General features: G+C 38.2%; 1 non-coding gene across 1 annotated transcript; it reads right to left on the reverse strand.

Moving 5' to 3' along the window:
• Positions 1-5,712: 5,712 nt before the first annotated feature.
• On the reverse strand, positions 5,713-5,796 carry TRNAR-CCG. The gene has a single exon. It is a non-coding gene; the product is annotated as a tRNA-Arg (tRNA).
• Positions 5,797-17,205: the final 11,409 nt, after the last annotated feature.

Consider the following 17,205-nt stretch of genomic DNA (forward strand, 5'->3'; position numbering starts at 1 on the left):
CTAAGAAAAATGGAAAATAAGATACAAATATAGTTCCTTTTATTTTGCAGGACATTACCAAAAGCAACCAATAATATAGGGAGAAGGTTACTGATTCATGTGTATGTAACCACTTCTTGAAGAGTTTGATTATGTGTTTCTTTTTCCCCACCAGCTTTATTGCTGTATAATCGACAAAAGAAAATTATGTTTATTTAAGGTGTACAACATAATCAAGCTAATTAACACATCCATTACCTCACATAATAATAATAATTAATAATATTGATAATGATAATGATAATGATAATGATAATAATTTGCGTTGGGGGCAGAACACAGGATCTCCCGTCTTAGCAAATTTCAAATACACGATACACTATTATTAACTAGAGTCCCCATGTGATGCACTAGAGGCTTATTGCCATCTTCTGATGCCACATATTCCAATGGGAATAGGAAGCAAGAAATTTAAATCGTGATTCACCAGCTAAGCTTTTCCTTTTGCAGTCATTTTATTAACTATAAACTTAATGTTGGCCTCACTGATTTCTCCATAATGAATTTGTTTAAACTAATTAAAGTAATAACTGAGATTAAGAGAAAACAAAAGTAAACTTACTTAGCATCAACATATAAATCAGTGAGCAGATTTGGATGAAATGGATTTGGGATTCACTTAAAAGAAATTAGTAACAAAAGAAATAAGCTCAAGATGGATAAATAAGGTCATTTGTTATTTAATATGTTAATAATTCTATTTACAGGTCAAAAGTGAATTTCAAAAAAAGGAAACTAATTAATTGCCACAAAAATATGACTGATGGAAATGGACTACAAATATATAGGTTATTATGTATATAATGATAGATAATATAAATATGATATGTAAAAATGAACACCTTCCTATGTGATACATAACCATTATAAAAAAGGCCAGGAAATTTTAGCTGATAATTCCTACTAGGAGTTAAGTTAATTAAGGTGTTGATCTCCTGTATTTTGACATAAAGGGGGCAAATAAGATAACTGTTTTCTTGATGTACAACCTAAAGAAAAAAAAAAACAATAATGGACTTACTTGTCCTAGATACATCAAGTGAGCATTATCAGAGTACTGGCATGTACTGGGTAAATGTCTTTTTCAATCAAGCCCCTCCAACTGGAGGCATTTGCAAGACTATGTAGTAGTTTTTACTTCCAATAGGAATTTGGTAATCCCACCATACCTGGATATTAGCCCATCATAATATTTGAAGGTAAATTGCCAGCTATCCCCATAGTAAACAGAGAGATAGTCAATCTGTTAAAAAATTCACAGGATTCGATTCAGCTAATTGGGTAACATCTAGATGTTTGAACTGATTTTTATTTTTAGCCAATGATTGGTATTATGCAAACTAAACTGTGCTGTGATTTTAAATTTACAGCCCTACGGAATGCTTGGTGAAGCATCATAACTCCTGTCTGGTCGGCAGCTCCTGAGTTGGTTGCCAGGGACGCCAGCCTCCTGACACCCACACCTTTGTGGAATCTCCTCCTCTTGAATGTGAGCTGGGCCTTGCGACCTGTTTCAACAGACGATGGCAAAAGTGATGGGATGCTACATCCAAGCTTAGGTTACAGAAGATTTTGACTTCCATCTCACTTGCACACTCTGTCTGTTGCTTTTGCTCTCCTTGATTCCATGAAACCAGCCGCCATGTTGCCAACTGCTCCTGTGGAGAGCAGGCTTACATGGTAATGGACTGAGGATGGCCTCCAGCCACAGCCGACCGGGAACGGAGGCCCCAGTGGCATAGAAGGAACTGAATCCTGTCAACAGCCACATGAGTGAACTGGAAAGCAGATCTTTCCCCAGTCAAGACTCGACTGACCACCAGCCAACATTTTGACTGCAGTTATGAAAGACACCCAGAGGACCCAGTTAATCTGTGCCTAGATTCCTTACCCACAGAAATTATGGGCGAATAAATACTGCTGTCTTAAGCAATGAGGTTTTGGGGTAATGTGTTATGTAGCAATAGAGAAGTAATACAATGTCTACAGGAATCTCAACAAGTTTGGCCAAAATTATTAAACTGCTTTTAGTGGAGGTAAATGTCATGATGGATGTTAGAAATACCAGGAAAATCTACAATAGTATGTTAGAGGTATATCAATATTCAAACATAATATATAGCTGTTAGTATATGAGAGGTACATTAATATTAAAACATAATATACAGCTATAAACTTATGGATATAAGGTTAGCTGATTCATCCGTGTCGTTGTTTATTCAAACTTTACAGTCTTTCTTTTTTCGACAATGAAAAAAGTTATTCGTTCTGAACATTTCTTTCATTTGGAGGCATCATACTAAGAAAACAATTGCATTTTATATTAACATTATGAAATGAGTTGCCATAGGTTCTCTTAATCATCCTGTAGTTAGATTATATTTTCTCATTAGAAACAGAGATTGAGAATGGTTCCTGTGATAGGAAAATTAAAACAAAAGCAAACAGATAAAACAATACAAAAAACCAAGTGGCCTTGCTTATTTTCTAAGTTACTACCAATACTCTCTCCCAACAGTTTATAAAACACGTATAACTCATCTACTGATTCTCAGGTCAATACTCTTAAAATATAGGTTATTTTAAAAACAAAGGCAACCAAAAAGTCATAACTCACAATCCCTTTAGTGATAGCATCAAGTTTATGGTAATATGTAATTTCAAACAAACAAAGAAACCCATCATCTTGGGAAACTGAAATTGTATTTTTAAAAAAAAATTTTTTTAACGTTTATTTATTTTTGAGACAGAGAGAGACAGAGCATGAACGGGGGAGGGTCAGAGAGAGAGGGAGACACAGAATCTGAAACAGGCTCTAGGCTCTGAGCAGTCAGCACAGAACCCGACGTGGGGCTTTAACTCACGGACGGCGAGATCATGACCTGAGCCGAAGTCAGACGCTTAACTGACTGAGCCACCCAGGCGCCCCGTGAAATTGGATTTAAAAAAAAATTTCCCTTGTAAGAGAATTAACTTAGATTACTGATTGCTCTTTTTTTTTTCTGCTTGATCTTTTTGAGGCATACAATTAGAGGTTAAAAACATAAATGCTGAAAGTGCTGAAAATTTTTCAGATTTATTTTCAAACAGGAAGAAAAGACCCCTCTCTGAGTATAGCTTTTGTATATATTGCACAATGCTGCCCAAATCCTAAGTAAAAAATATCTAAGCATATGGCTTCACCTTTCAAAGGGGCTCTATTATTGCCCACAGTCAGTGAGTAATACACCTCTACAATTTTAATACATATAAAGTTATTTTTTCTGTCAATGGCTGCTTTATCCTGGATTAAGACTGTCTTCACAGTAGATACAAATGGTAGCCATGTGAGGTGAAGAACGTGTTAATCAACTTGGCTATGGCAAAGATTTCACAATGTGTACATATATTAAATCATGACATTGCCCACCTTTAAAAAAAACACATTGCACAATGTAAGCACATACAATGTCAACCACACCTCCACAAAGCTGAAAACAAAAGATAACCCTGATTGCAGAAAATCAAAGCCAATTCGGGACACTTAACACTAAAGCACGGAAGTGGAAATCTAACAAAAATAATTTTTCATGAGAAATTTAGCAGACTGAATTTGAAGCTATGCACTTTTATTCCCTCTTTCCATTGCAAGTCGCCTGACAAGCACGCAGAATTGTCTGTTGCAGTGATTTTTAAACCATAATTGTTTCTTATTTTTAGCTACAGATCCTTTTCTTGTAACAAAACCTAGGTGCCCAGTATATCAACCAGGCAAACCAGTACTTACTTTAAAATTTCATAACAGAAACCGTTAAATTTCTACTTACAGTAGTGTAGAGGACTTGACCCCAAATGGACCCTGAGTAAAATGATGCTTTTATTGCATTACTAGGCTTTCATAAAGGAAAAGAAATGTCAAAAGAGCCAAGAAAAGGAAAGGGAGGAAAGGGTATGAAAAATTAAGAAAAAGTAAACCCAAAAAAGCAAACACGTAAATATAAGCAAACATCATTATTACAAACTAATAAAGCGTGTGTGTAATTAATAGGGCCTCAGAACAGGGTAAGACTTAAGTGCTGAAGAACAATGGAATGTAAAGCAGTGTGATGAATGGATAAAGAAGATGTGGTTTATATATACAATGGTGTACTACTTGGCAATGAGAATGAAATCATGCCATTTGCAGCACGCCATTGGGATGGAACTGGAAGATATTATGCTGAGTGACATAAGTCAGTCAGAGAAGGACAGATATCATATGTTTTCACTCATATGTGGATCTTGAGAAACTTAACAGAAGACCATGGGGGAAGAGAAGTGGAAAAAATAGTTACAAACAGGGGTGGAGGCCAACCACAAGGGACTCTGAAATACAGAGAACACACTGAGGGTGGATGGGGCCATGGAGGAGAGGGAAAAATGGGTGCTGGGCATTGAGGAGGACACTTGTTGGGATGAGCCCTGGGTGTTGTATGTAAGCCAATTTGACAATAAATTATATTAAATGAAAAAGAATATAGAGCAGTGAGGGTCTGACTTGAGATTGCATTCTAAAAGACTTATTGCTTAGGAATCTGATTAATATGCACACTTTATATTCCCTTAAGTTCATGAGAAAAACACTGAAGAATTATTGTTAGGAAATTAAAACCGTTTTTATAACTCCCGAACTGGAAAGAAGACAGAAAAAAACTGAAACAACCCACAAAAAAAAAAAAGCAATAAAGGTCTATTCTAAAGCAGCAAAATACATTCAAAATATGTATAGTAAAGCATAAGTTCAAATGTATTATTAAATTACAGCAAATGTAATTGATCTAAGTTGAGAAAAAGAGGTTGTCTGAATAGATTTTTAAAAGATTAGTTATAGGTTGTATATAAGAAGCTAATCCCCAAAGATGCACACAGAACTGGAAGCTAATGAAAAGGAAAAAAAAAAAGATACATAAGGGAATATTAGCTAAAAATTTGAATTATTTATGTAAAATTTTCAGTTAACCAAAAAGTTGTAAAATAATAAAAGCATGAAGCTAATAAATTATTCTGAACATTTACCAATATCAACAGAATGTAAGTTCCATGAAGGCAAAGTTTCTCACTAGCATATGCATGTATTAAGGTAAATACTTGCCATGTAATAGGCACTCAATGAATATTTGTTGCTTGAGAAAATGGCAATGACATTTTCTGAGTCTAATCAATTAAATCAGATCTCAGTAACTAAAAACAAACAAATAAAAAGCAGATACCATAGAAGTAATTCTAGATAACACATGTTGAAGAAATAAAGATAAAATTTGAAATTGAACTATTGAAAACTAAATGATTTTGAAAATATTGTACATTAAAATCGAAATTATCATGTACATATCATGTACATATTATGTACATATTTAACAAAGATTGAAGTTTAATGAGAATAATATAAAAATGCACTTCAATAAATCTGAAAATTAAAAAAAAATAACTTCCAAAACCATGTCTAGAAGAATTTTTTAGAGTAAATAATTTTAGAATTATTAAAGAAATTTATTCAGTAAGGTGATATTGTGATTTAAAAATTTTTTTATATTTATTTATTTTTGAGAGACAGAATGAGACAAAGTGAGAGTGGGAGAGGGACAGAGAGAGGAAGAGAGAGAGAGGGAGACACAGAACCTGAAGCAGGCTCCAGGCTCCGAGCTGTCGGCACAGAGCCCGACGCGGGGCTCGAACCCACGGACTGTGAGTCATGACCTGAGCCGGAGTCAGACACTCAACCAACTGAGCCACTCAGGCGCCCCTAATATTGTGATTTAGAACAGCAAATATATACTTGATCTTCGCCTAATTTGTGGCACAGAACTAGCTCCTCAAACCCTTAGCAAGTGATGAGAACAGCAAAGGCATCTTGTGTTATGTTACTGAGGTGACTTTTGGACTGCACCCAAGGGGTGGGAGGGGGGTGGGAAGAGGAGGGGCTGTAGGTGGAATCAGGCGGTGGGACTGAAAGTTCCAACCCTCTCATCTTGGTTGGTTCCCTTAGGGGCTTTCCAGAAGTCACCGCAATACATAAACCCGGTTGTGGCAGAAAAGGGCTCGCTATGAATAACAAGACACCAATTTCACCTGTACGACTGAAGTCTTTCGGGATTAGAGGACAAGAGACAAATATTCTGAAATATAATGTTCCCATTGCTCTTACTGCTCAAGAAGGAAATTCCAAAGATTTGGGGAGCTGTGAGCTAGGAATCATGCATAGGGAAGACAAATGCATATGAGAAATACTTTTTGGTCATCTGAATGACCAAATATATATTTCTTATAAATCACGATATCGCACATATTCAGATTGACTACCTCACGGCCAATAGAGTCTGGGATGTCTGAGCATCTGTGTTCACTGTCTGGGCACGACCCCAAGTTAGGGTGGTCTAGGTCTGCTGCACATCTCTGGTTCTCAGATCCAGGCTAACAGAATAGCAACTATCTGGGTATGTCTTCCTCATGGAACATTAGGGTCCAGAGCTAAGACAAACCACCGTAAGACTTTAAGTTCATTAACATTCCATTGTTCAAAGTTGTCACATGACCAAGCCCCAAAGGAGTGGACCGGAGAAGTATATTCCACTGTAGGAGAGGATGTTTTTTTCCTCTACCCTTTTAGGTTCTTTTGGTAATTGACCTAAGACAGATTTAACAGGGGAAAAACAAAAATTCAGTTTTGTATGTATGGGAGCTCTGCAAAGACATGAGAGGCTCAAAGACAGACAATTGAAGTTTATATGCCATTCTGAGCTAAAAAGCTGGCTTCAAAGGGAAGGAAGACAGGAAGATAGGATAAGCAAATTGGCCATGTCATGCAGAGACAATGGGACCCAGAGAGGAATTTGAACAAACAGGCCCTGCCAAGCTCTGCCCCCCACCACCCCACTTTACCATAGTTAACCCACATGTTCTGTAGTTATCTCTGGTGATAGTTATCTTCCTAAACCAGGCCCTCTTTCTAAATTTTTAGAGGCAGTTAAAGGGGAGATAAAAAGTTCTTCCTGAGTGTTTTGGGGCCTTGAGTGTCTTCAGCTCAAAATCATCCAAATGCCAAAGTGGCACATTTTGGGGAGGCTTGTTCTGAACCTCTTCACTACCACAGATGCCTTCAGAATAAGTCTTTGCTTACCAAAAATCCAATCGGCAGCAAAAGGCAATACTCATGTTGACATTTTTATAAATTACAAGAAAGCATAACTAAGCAGTAAATTATAATGATATTGACACATATGGTTCACACTTTATAAGTTCTTTTATTTTTATTTTTTTGGAAAAGCAAAGGAATGAGAAATACTAATCTAATATAGCAGTTAACTTCCTGGACGAGGTGCAAAAAAATGGGTTGGGTAAAGAAAGCGAGTAGAGTTAAGAACAAAGTTATTAGTAATATTCTTATTTTGGGGGTGATGCATTCAAAGTATTTATTTTATTATTAGGCATCGTATTTTCAAATATTGAACATATCTGGCACGCGACAATTGTTGTTACATAATTTAAAACAAAATGTGAAGTGCGTAAGTTCTGCAAACATAAAAATGAGTCCTGGCTCTACTTACCATGTGGCTTAGAGGAAGTTCCTAAGCTGTGTGAGCCCTTTTTTTGTCTTATAGACATTTATATAATGAAAGTAATAATGCACACACAAAAGTTGTTATAATAATCAATTGAGACAGCATGTATAAAATGTTTAGCACAGACTACATGCTCAGTAAATAGCTCCTGTATATTGAGTTTCACTGTACATCTATTCTCCCTCTCATCATGAATATTTAATACTATCACTAAAGCTAACAGAAGCATTTATGTAGTTCCAGAGAATAGCCCGCTGCAGAGAACACTCCTAACCGTTCTCTCTGGGAGTCTAAGTCCGATGCAAAACGCACAACTCTGGCAGACAAACCAATCTACGTGCCGCCAATGAATGAGCAGACACAAGGAGAGTTCGCAGAACCACGCTAAGAAAGTGGATGCTCACACAGCTGTGGTGTGCTGGCGTGCATCCGTGGAGCAATGGATGGGAGAAGCGGAAGACAGCAAAGCATGATAGGGCGGACGGAGTGATGCATGTAGCAGGGGGGCTGGGTATAAAACCCAACACTGCCACTAACCCGTGAGGGGCGTTTAGCTTCCATCTCTAAGTCTGTTTGCATGTCTGGAAAAGAAAGTTAATAATAAGAATTTTCTGAGGCGCCTGGGGGGCTCAGTCGGTTGAGCGTCCGACTTCGGCTCAGGTCACGATCCCACGGTTCGTGGGTTCGAGCCCCGCGTCGGGCTCTGTGCTGACAGCGTGGAGCCTACTTGGGATTCTCTCTGTCCCCCTCTCTCTCTCTACCGTTCCCCTGTTCGTGTGCTCACTCTTTCTCTCTCAAAATAAATAAATAAGCATTTTAAAAATAGAAAAGGTGATAGTCACAACATGATATTGTAAATATCTTATCAGCATTAGAGGGAAGCATTATATTTCTGAGGCAGATACCAGGAGATAGAAATTGTGGGTAAACCCACACATTCTTTGCCAAAAACTGCTGAAGAGCACAACCTCAGACTGTACTTTCATTTTTAACCTTTACTTCAAAAATGTTTAGGACATGATGATAATTTTATTTTATTTTTTAACATTTACTCATTTTTTGTGAGGCAGAGAGAGACAGAGCATGAACGGGGGAGGGTCAGAGAGAGGGAGACACAGAATCAGAAGCGGGCTCCAGGCTCTGAGCTGTCAGCACAGAGCCCGATGTGGGGCTCGAACTCAGACTGTGAGATCATGACCTGAGCCGAAGTCGGGCACTTAACCGACTGAGCCACCCAGGAGCCCCCATAATGATCATTTTAAACAGTTGAACCTATTCAAGTTTTTCGTTAAAGTAAAATATTAAAAAAATATATTAAAAAAATGTGGTGATATAAATATATTCTTGAGTGTGCATCAAAACACTGTATCCTTCTAGAAAGTACTGCCATGTAGCCAATATGTGCATGAAAATGTAGTAAATACGTAGGGGTTGGATTTTAGACGTTCACTCTAATGGCTCATAGAGTTGAGACCAATACCAGTCTCAAGATCTGTCATAAAATAAGTCACATAGTATTTGTTAAAAATCTAAGTAAAAAAAAAATTAAAAAAAAATCTAAGTGAACCAAAATAAGATCATACCTGCAGTCACTTTCTAAGCTCTGTCTTCTGCTTGAAAAATTCTAATAACAAAACTTGTTGTCAATAACAGCAAAGGGATACGCTCATGTAATAATAAATCGATAGAGAACAAGGATATGAGAATTTCATACACTCATTGTCAGAGTCAGCATCTGAACCTGCATCTTCTGACTCAATCCACGTCCTTAAGCTTTGGGTCATACACCCTTCCTTCCATTTGGGAGCAGTTATATTGTGAAGGGTTATCACAACCCTATCCTCGCCCAAGGAAATAATGTTTAGAGAAGTTACAAAATCCATTTGTAAAGGTTCGGCTTCAGAACCCAGCCTTTCTAATAAAATCCAGTCCTCATCCTCATAATACAGTCTACCAACAGTTGGAGTTTCTAAAACTGTTTCAACTCCAGCTTTCTGCCACTACATAAAGTATACATTTAGATAGAAGAATAGTGTCTTGCGTCCAGCAGACCTATCGTTTCCTGAATTTGTGAGAGTCCTGAGCCATCTATTTTGCAAGCTATTGCCAAACATCTCTAAAAATTTTCAGTGTGATGCCATACAATGGACAAAGGGTAGAATCTGCTTAATGATTTCGAATTCTAGCTTTACTATTTTTCATATAATTGCTAAGAACATAACTGCATGCATGCTTGCATATCTCCTCGCCAGATTTGACGTCACAGCTCCACAAATGCTGAAGGTGTCACCGTACCAATATTCTCCATGGTTCTAGTAACACGTACAGTATTGGCAGATATTCTTGAAGTATGCTTGCAAACAGAATATGGCAAAGGAGACAACTGAGAATAGGGGGAAAGAGAGTATGAGTAGTTGATCCAAAGCTTTATAATGCTGTGTTTTTGAGGATTGCCTGTGATCTAAACCCGTACTAATCGAAAAGCATGCTGTAATATTGTCCTTGAAACATAAAACAAACAATTTTGGCCACCACATGTTTTTGTTTTTTTTTCTCGTCAAACATTTCAGCGATTAGGGTCCTGTTGGCAGCTTTAAAGCCTCTGCCAAAGTTAACAGAGTCTCATCTTTTTCTTTCACATTTGGTCTGGCAAAAGATGTAGATCTTTGATAAGTGTCTTTATCTAATTGCAGCTTGTCTTGTCATTATTGACCCTACTTTACGGAAGAGCAAATAAATTTCATGAAGACCTTAAATATCCCGCAAAAATGTATACTATTGCTTTGTACTTTTGATCACTATTACACAAATGATTGATAGACTAATTGTGGGGAGTGGGCTTAGTGATTATTTCTTAGATCCCATGCTTGCAGAACATTCTGTCTGAGCCTAGCATTGCACAGACTGGAAGAGGCCGGGAGAAAAGTGTTAAAGGAAGTTCTGAAGAAGCTACAGAGACCAGACCAGAACCCGGAGGCAGCGACAGAAGCCTCTTTAAGGAGCGAGTGCATTGCTGTAGAAAGATTACCCAGTTTGGAGTAAGATAGATTTCAAGTCAATTCCCAACTCTGTCACTTACTGCCTTGGTGAACTTGGACAAATTACTCTGTGCGTGAGAAGCTCAGTGTTCTCATTAATAAAATGTGATTAAGAGTAGTAATCTCTCTGGGGGCGCTTGGGTGGCTCAGTTAAGGGTTCCACTTCCGTTCAGGTGGTGATCTCCGGTTCATGAGTTTGAGCCCCACATCGGGCTCTTTGCTGTCAGCGCATAGCCTGCTTCAGATCCTCTGTCCTCCTCTCTCCCTGCCCCTCCCCTGCTTGCACTCTGTCTCTCTCAAAGTAAATTAACAAACTTTAAAAAAAAAGAATAGCAACCTGTTAGGATTTTTATGAGGATTACATGGGAAATTCCGTATAAGTCCCTTAGCTCAGTGCGGACACACAGTAGGTCTATTAATTAGAGCACAGGCTAAGCTGTTAGGACAAATATTAAAAAAAAAATACAGTGCCTCAAACTGATGGCAGCATATTTCTATTTCATATAACAGTCTGGTGAGCAAGGGTCCTGGGAGGGTAGGTAGCTCCTCTCAGTAGGAAACTCAAGAGCAGACACAGGTTCCTTTCATCTTGTTGCTTTGCTGACACCTCAGGTGTCGTGTTGTCTGCATATTCAAAGCTGGCTTTTACTGCATATCAATCAGAGTCCCAGCAGGAGACAGTGGAGATAATCCATTGGTATGTTTGAAGTGACTTTCCCCGCTAAGGTCAAGAACAAGACAAGATGTCTCCATTCTCACCATTTTAATTCAACACAGTACTGGTAGTCCTAGCTGCAGCAATCAGACAACAAAAAGAAATAAAAGGCATCCAAATCAATAAGGAAGAATTAAAACCTTCACTATTTGCAGATGACATGAAACTCTATACAGAAAACCCAAAAGACTCCACCAAAAAAAGCTGCTAGAACCAATAAATGAATTCAGTAACGTAGGAGGATACAAAATCAATGTACTGAAATCTGAATGCATTTCTATGCACCAATAATGAAGCAGCAGAAAGAGAAATTAAGCAAATAATCCCATTGACCATGGCACCCACAATAGTAAGACATCTAGGAAGTGACTAATAAAGGCACACTTTACAACAGCAGGATGAGGTTAAAGGAAACCAAAAAGATTTGGTCAAACACACAAGAGGAGGCCATGGCACAGAGCCTCTGGCAACTGGTTTGAAGGGGAAGAAGGAGTATTTACCAGAATCCGTAGGAGAAAGCCATTCGACAGCACTTGTGATATCTGGCAAGGCGAAGCAGTGACACACAGCAGTCCTGAAATGGACAGAACCGGAGAAATAAATACCCAACCTTGTTTTCCTCCCACCCTAGATCAGTGTCTCCTAGTGGGGGACATCATCCACATCTTCATCCCAAGTACAAGTAAGCCCGTGGGTGCTGTTCAGAAGGTCTGTCTCCCAGAGCACAGAGTATAACAGAGGGGCAAAACAAAAACAAAAATAAAAACGAAAACAAAAAGACCATGCATAGTGCAAGACTTTGTCCATCAGAAGCCATTTTTATCATTTGTCCTGAAGAAAAAATATGTTTCCCAAACAGCATAGTAAATCCCATCACCTACTGTGTGTTTGCAAAGCAGTGTCCGTTTGGTCATGCTCTGACAACCAACTGCAGTTACTATCACATTTATATGACTATTGTCATATAAGGTAACAGGGAAAATGAACAAGGAACTAGCCACTATTGCCCCTCTCCTTTATTTTTCCCTTCTTTCTGCTACTAAGTTGGCTGGACTGAATTCTTTACATGATTATCTAACCCAATCATCATATCTTCAGTTTCCATTGGGCCTGTCTTTATTGGTTTACCATGTTTTTCCATGATTAAGACTGCTGGACAGGAAAGGACCAAGCACTGCTTTAGTGAATATTCTTTGTTCCATAGAGTTCTTCTAGCCATGCCCCTCCTTGTTTTACAACAGCCCAGTTTCCCTTCAGTGACTGAGTTAGAACATGCCAGCCAATGGAAAGTCTGCCTTTTTCTTTTTTCTTCCTTTCCTTTCCTTTCCTTTCCTTTCCTTTCCTTTCCTTTCCCTTCCCTTCCCTTTTCTTTTCTTTTCTTTTCTTTTCTTTTCTTTTCTCTTTTCTTTTCTTTTCCTTTCTTTTCTTTTCTTTTCTCCTTTCCTTTCCTTTCCTTTCCTTTCCTTTCCTTTCCTTTCCTTTCCTTTCTCCTTTCCTTTCCTTTCCTTTCCTTTCCTTTCTCTTTCTTTCTTTCTTTTTTTAGAACCATAAGGAGATAAATATTACCAAGTTCCGGTCCCAGTTTCCCATTTAGCATAACTACATTACTGTCAAAAAACCTTTTCTCCTTGGGTACCAGAACCTTTAAATAAACTGAAGTTCTAGTGATAGAAAGATAGAAAGCAAAAAAATTTTACAGTATTTTATGTGGAGTAATAGTGAGAGGGGTCATTCCCACTGCTACCCCATTTGGTTATGGGGAGGAAGATAACCTTGCAAAGTGTTGTCTCCTATACATGATCCTATAAGTGAGACTTTTAATTTTTTTTTTTCAACGTTTTTAATTTATTTTTGGGACAGAGAGAGACAGAGCATGAACGGGGGAGGGGCAGAGAGAGAGGGAGACACAGAATCCGAAACAGGCTCCAGGCTCCGAGCCGTCCATCAGCCCAGAGCCTGACGCGGGGCTCGAACTCACGGACCGCGAGATCGTGACCTGGTTGAAGTCGGACGCTTAACCGACTGTGCCACCCAGGCGCCTCTAAGTGAGACTTTTAAAGTAGATTTACCTTTATGAGAAGACAGTTGCTTCTTCTGTCAGAAGACAGTGACAACATGAGAAAAAGGCCATACAAAGGGGCCAACTCAGTAAAAGGGATGTACTTGTGTAGAAGCAATGTTGTGTGTTATACTCTGGCAATAGTAAGATAGTTGTTAGGGCCAAGGAAGGACCTGATGCATTCTGGGATGTATATGTCTTGCTAAGTCATTTATGATATTTCCTACCTCTTATTAGGTATAATTAAGGTAAGATTATTAAGGATAATAGGTATAAATATAAAAATTCAGTTTGGGCTTTTATAAGAAAACCATAGAGTGGGTGGCTTGAACAAATTTTGTTTTCTCACAGTGATAGAAGCTGGAAGTTCAAAATTCAGTTGCCAATTGATTCAGTATCTGGTGGGAGGCTTCTTTTTGGTTTGCAGAGGCCATTGTCTTGCTGTATATTCACATGGTAGAGAGAGAGAGAGAGAGAGAGAGAACGAGCTCTGGCCTCTCTTCCTCTTCTTTCAATGGCAATAATTCCATTATTCCATTCATCTAAACTTAAATGACCTCACAAAGGCCCACCTCTAAATACCATCGAGTTGGAAGTTAGGGCTTCAACATATCACTTTGTGGGAATACAAACATTCAATCCATAGCATTTATTAATATAATAAACAAGCATGGGAGGTCACCTGATTTTCTTTTCTTTTACTGATGCAAATGGGAGCACAAGTTTTATGCTGATTTTCTCTAGTAACTACAATCTTTCCAGAACCACAGCTATTGATGGCATCACCACCAGATTGTTTGCTATAATCTCCTAACAGTCAAAATGCAACACATAACCAGCAGCATTTGTATTTGTCTACTGGGAGTGTGTTAGAAATGCAAATTCTGACACTTCTTCCTAGACCTTTTCAATTAGAATATGCATTTTTAGCAAGATTCCCGAGATTTTTATGCAGATTGAAGTTTAGAAGTACAGTTAAAACTCATATTTTTTTTTTTCCCACAGGACCCATTTTGGTCTTGGGCTAACCAATCAATTTAGTGAGGATCTTAGAGAAATCAACGTCTCTAGATTTTTCATCACCTCGAGGTGGCTTCTAATTTTTGCAGTTCCCCAAAGCAGCGATATTGCCGTTGGTTTACTATATTGTATATTGGTGTGAGTGTGGAAGGCATTTCCACTATTTTCCTTTTGTCCCCTCTACTGTGCTAGGCATCGTTTCAACATTCAGAAAGAAATATCCCCTCACATAGGTCAAACCCCTTAGTAGTCTGCTTATCAGTCTCATTTGTAGGAATTTCGGGAGCAATGAACAATTACAAAGACTTCATCAATCAAAAAACTTTGAATACCTGGGCATGCTTGTGACTAATTGTTACCACTTTATCCTTCTGACCACTTTGTCTCTGATTTTAAGTGCCATACGAAGGTCTTTATCGACTACAATCCCATTCTTCTCATTTAAATCAAGAACCCAAACTGGTGTGGTCTTCCGCTTTTCATATCCCACCTAGAGAGGAGCCACCCTTGAATTTTACTTCTGTCTCTAAGGTATTTTTTTGTTTGTTTTATGTGGAGATAATGCCCGTGGTGGATTCAGCCATTCCGGCAGGTACGGCTTAAGAGCAGGTTAGCAGTTTGCACGTAATAGATCCATTTCAATATTCTCACATTTGAGCCTGTGAAATCGTTTCCATAGAATATGCCAGAACACTGCGGATATTTCATTTTCATTGACACTATGTGAAGCAATTAGCCCCACCCCCACAACAAAAACACCGCTCTCCAGGGCTCAAGCTAACACTTTAAATCCAGAGGCTTGAGTAAGTGCATCTATGTCCAAACAGCTCCAGGTTGATAAAGTATATCATGCTTTGCATGCCTCCTCTAACACCTTCAGCATACGGTCTCATTAGTCAAGCTCATGTTGATCAAATTTGACAATGTCATACAAGTCTTCCAGTTTATAGGCTATTTTCTGCCAGGTCTTGTACTTTTTATATTGGCAATGGGCTAGGAACTAACTCTTACTGTGAGCGTGGAGGAAAATGAGGGATTGTCAGGGTGGGTTCTGGGGACAATCCCCTTAAATGGCAACTGCCCAAGATGGAGTAATTTAAAGGTTTTTCAATGAAAAGCAAAACAAAACAAAACCCCCCCCCCAAACACCTAGCTCCCTCAGACAGAGGGGAGACAGAGAGGGAAATTCCACATAATTCGAGAGTTCACTTTTTCAGCTTCCAGTGTCTCATACCCAATATCCAGGTTACCTTAGCCTAGCATTACCTTACCTGGGGGGGGATAAGCATTTAATTGGTAGGATGGTTTCACAGCCCATGAAATCAGACGCCGAGCCTGATCCTCGGGCTTATCTTCCCCGCAGCGATTTTCGGACTTGGCATTCACAGTTTGAATTAGACTGCCAAGGTCATCATTTTGGTAGTTTTCCACTGTCTTATTTTGAGGCCAACAGAAGACACCACTTGCCCTACAATCCTTACATTTACTATGATCTCCTGAGCAACTCAATCATACCCGCTTTATCTCTAGATGCTTTTATCTGTATCCCTTTTTCTCTCAGCAAGGAAGACATTGAATATGTGAGCAAATATATCATAAATGTATTTAAGTGTTTGTTTCTTGGTACTACTTCCGGTATTATTCAAGGTGTCAGTGCAGGCGTCAGACAGTGGCGGTGGTGGGTTGGGTCCCACGCAAGCTGGTTACCAAAGCATAGGTAGGATTAAGTGAACCCGACGGGAAAGGAGCTATTACCAAGACTATGTGCTTCCATGTTAATTTCAAAATAGAAAATAGATTAGTCGAATTAAAGAAATACAATTTAATTATGCGGAGCAGCCGCTTTTGCCTAGTTGAAATAGTACACAGGCTTTAAACAGTTGGACACCCAATTTCTATGAAGAACACAAGAGATTCTTTTCAGTGAACTTGTTTCCAAATTCTACAATAAAAGAAAACCTAATAGCTTTCCACTAAAAATAAAACAGTGTCCATCACTGGCCTCGATTTATTTATTTTGTTTTAAATCATTCACCTTCTAATGAAAGGCAAATTTAAATTGGTGCTCTTGATAGATATGATTTACTAAGTCATATTTATGTTTCAAAGAGGTGAATGGGTCAAAAGCAGTCATTGGAGTGAGCTAATGTCTTCTCACATTCTATTTTTCTTATGTTTTCTGTGCGAGATGATGTTCATTTGTTTGAAAAAAAAAGGAGTGTTACTTGACTGAATTGGGTAACAGAACTGACATCAGCTTAAATACTTCGGTGCTCAGTGATTTTATACCCCATATTTTGGTTTTACAATAGTGTGAATTAATTCAATTTGTAAGGTGCTATAATAGAACAAAGGTAATTATGAAGGATGTGTCAGCCTCAGCTAAAATATGACTACTTTAATGTGCCTCTTGAAAAACATATCTTACCATAATTGTGGTGAAAGAAGTAATATTTTTTATAAATCTCTTTTTTGGAGGTAACACACATCAAAAGTGCATATTGTTATACAATAATATGCAAATAATAAATAAAAACATTTCTACCTTGCTTTATATATAATAAGAGGGAGTAAGCATAGCTACAGATTAGTCTCCCTGGAAATAGGAGACAGAAGTGAAAAAATATATATGCATACTTATTTATAAGGGTTAGCAGATAGAGCTAACTGTAGAAACATTAGGTAGAAATAAATTTTAGTTAAGTCCTTAAAGAAATGTGGAAAATACTCAATGAAGAAACTTCAACAAAAACCATA

Source organism: Panthera tigris, chromosome D3, assembly GCF_018350195.1.
Source record: "Panthera tigris isolate Pti1 chromosome D3, P.tigris_Pti1_mat1.1, whole genome shotgun sequence".
NCBI classification, from domain to species: Eukaryota; Metazoa; Chordata; class Mammalia; order Carnivora; family Felidae; genus Panthera; species Panthera tigris.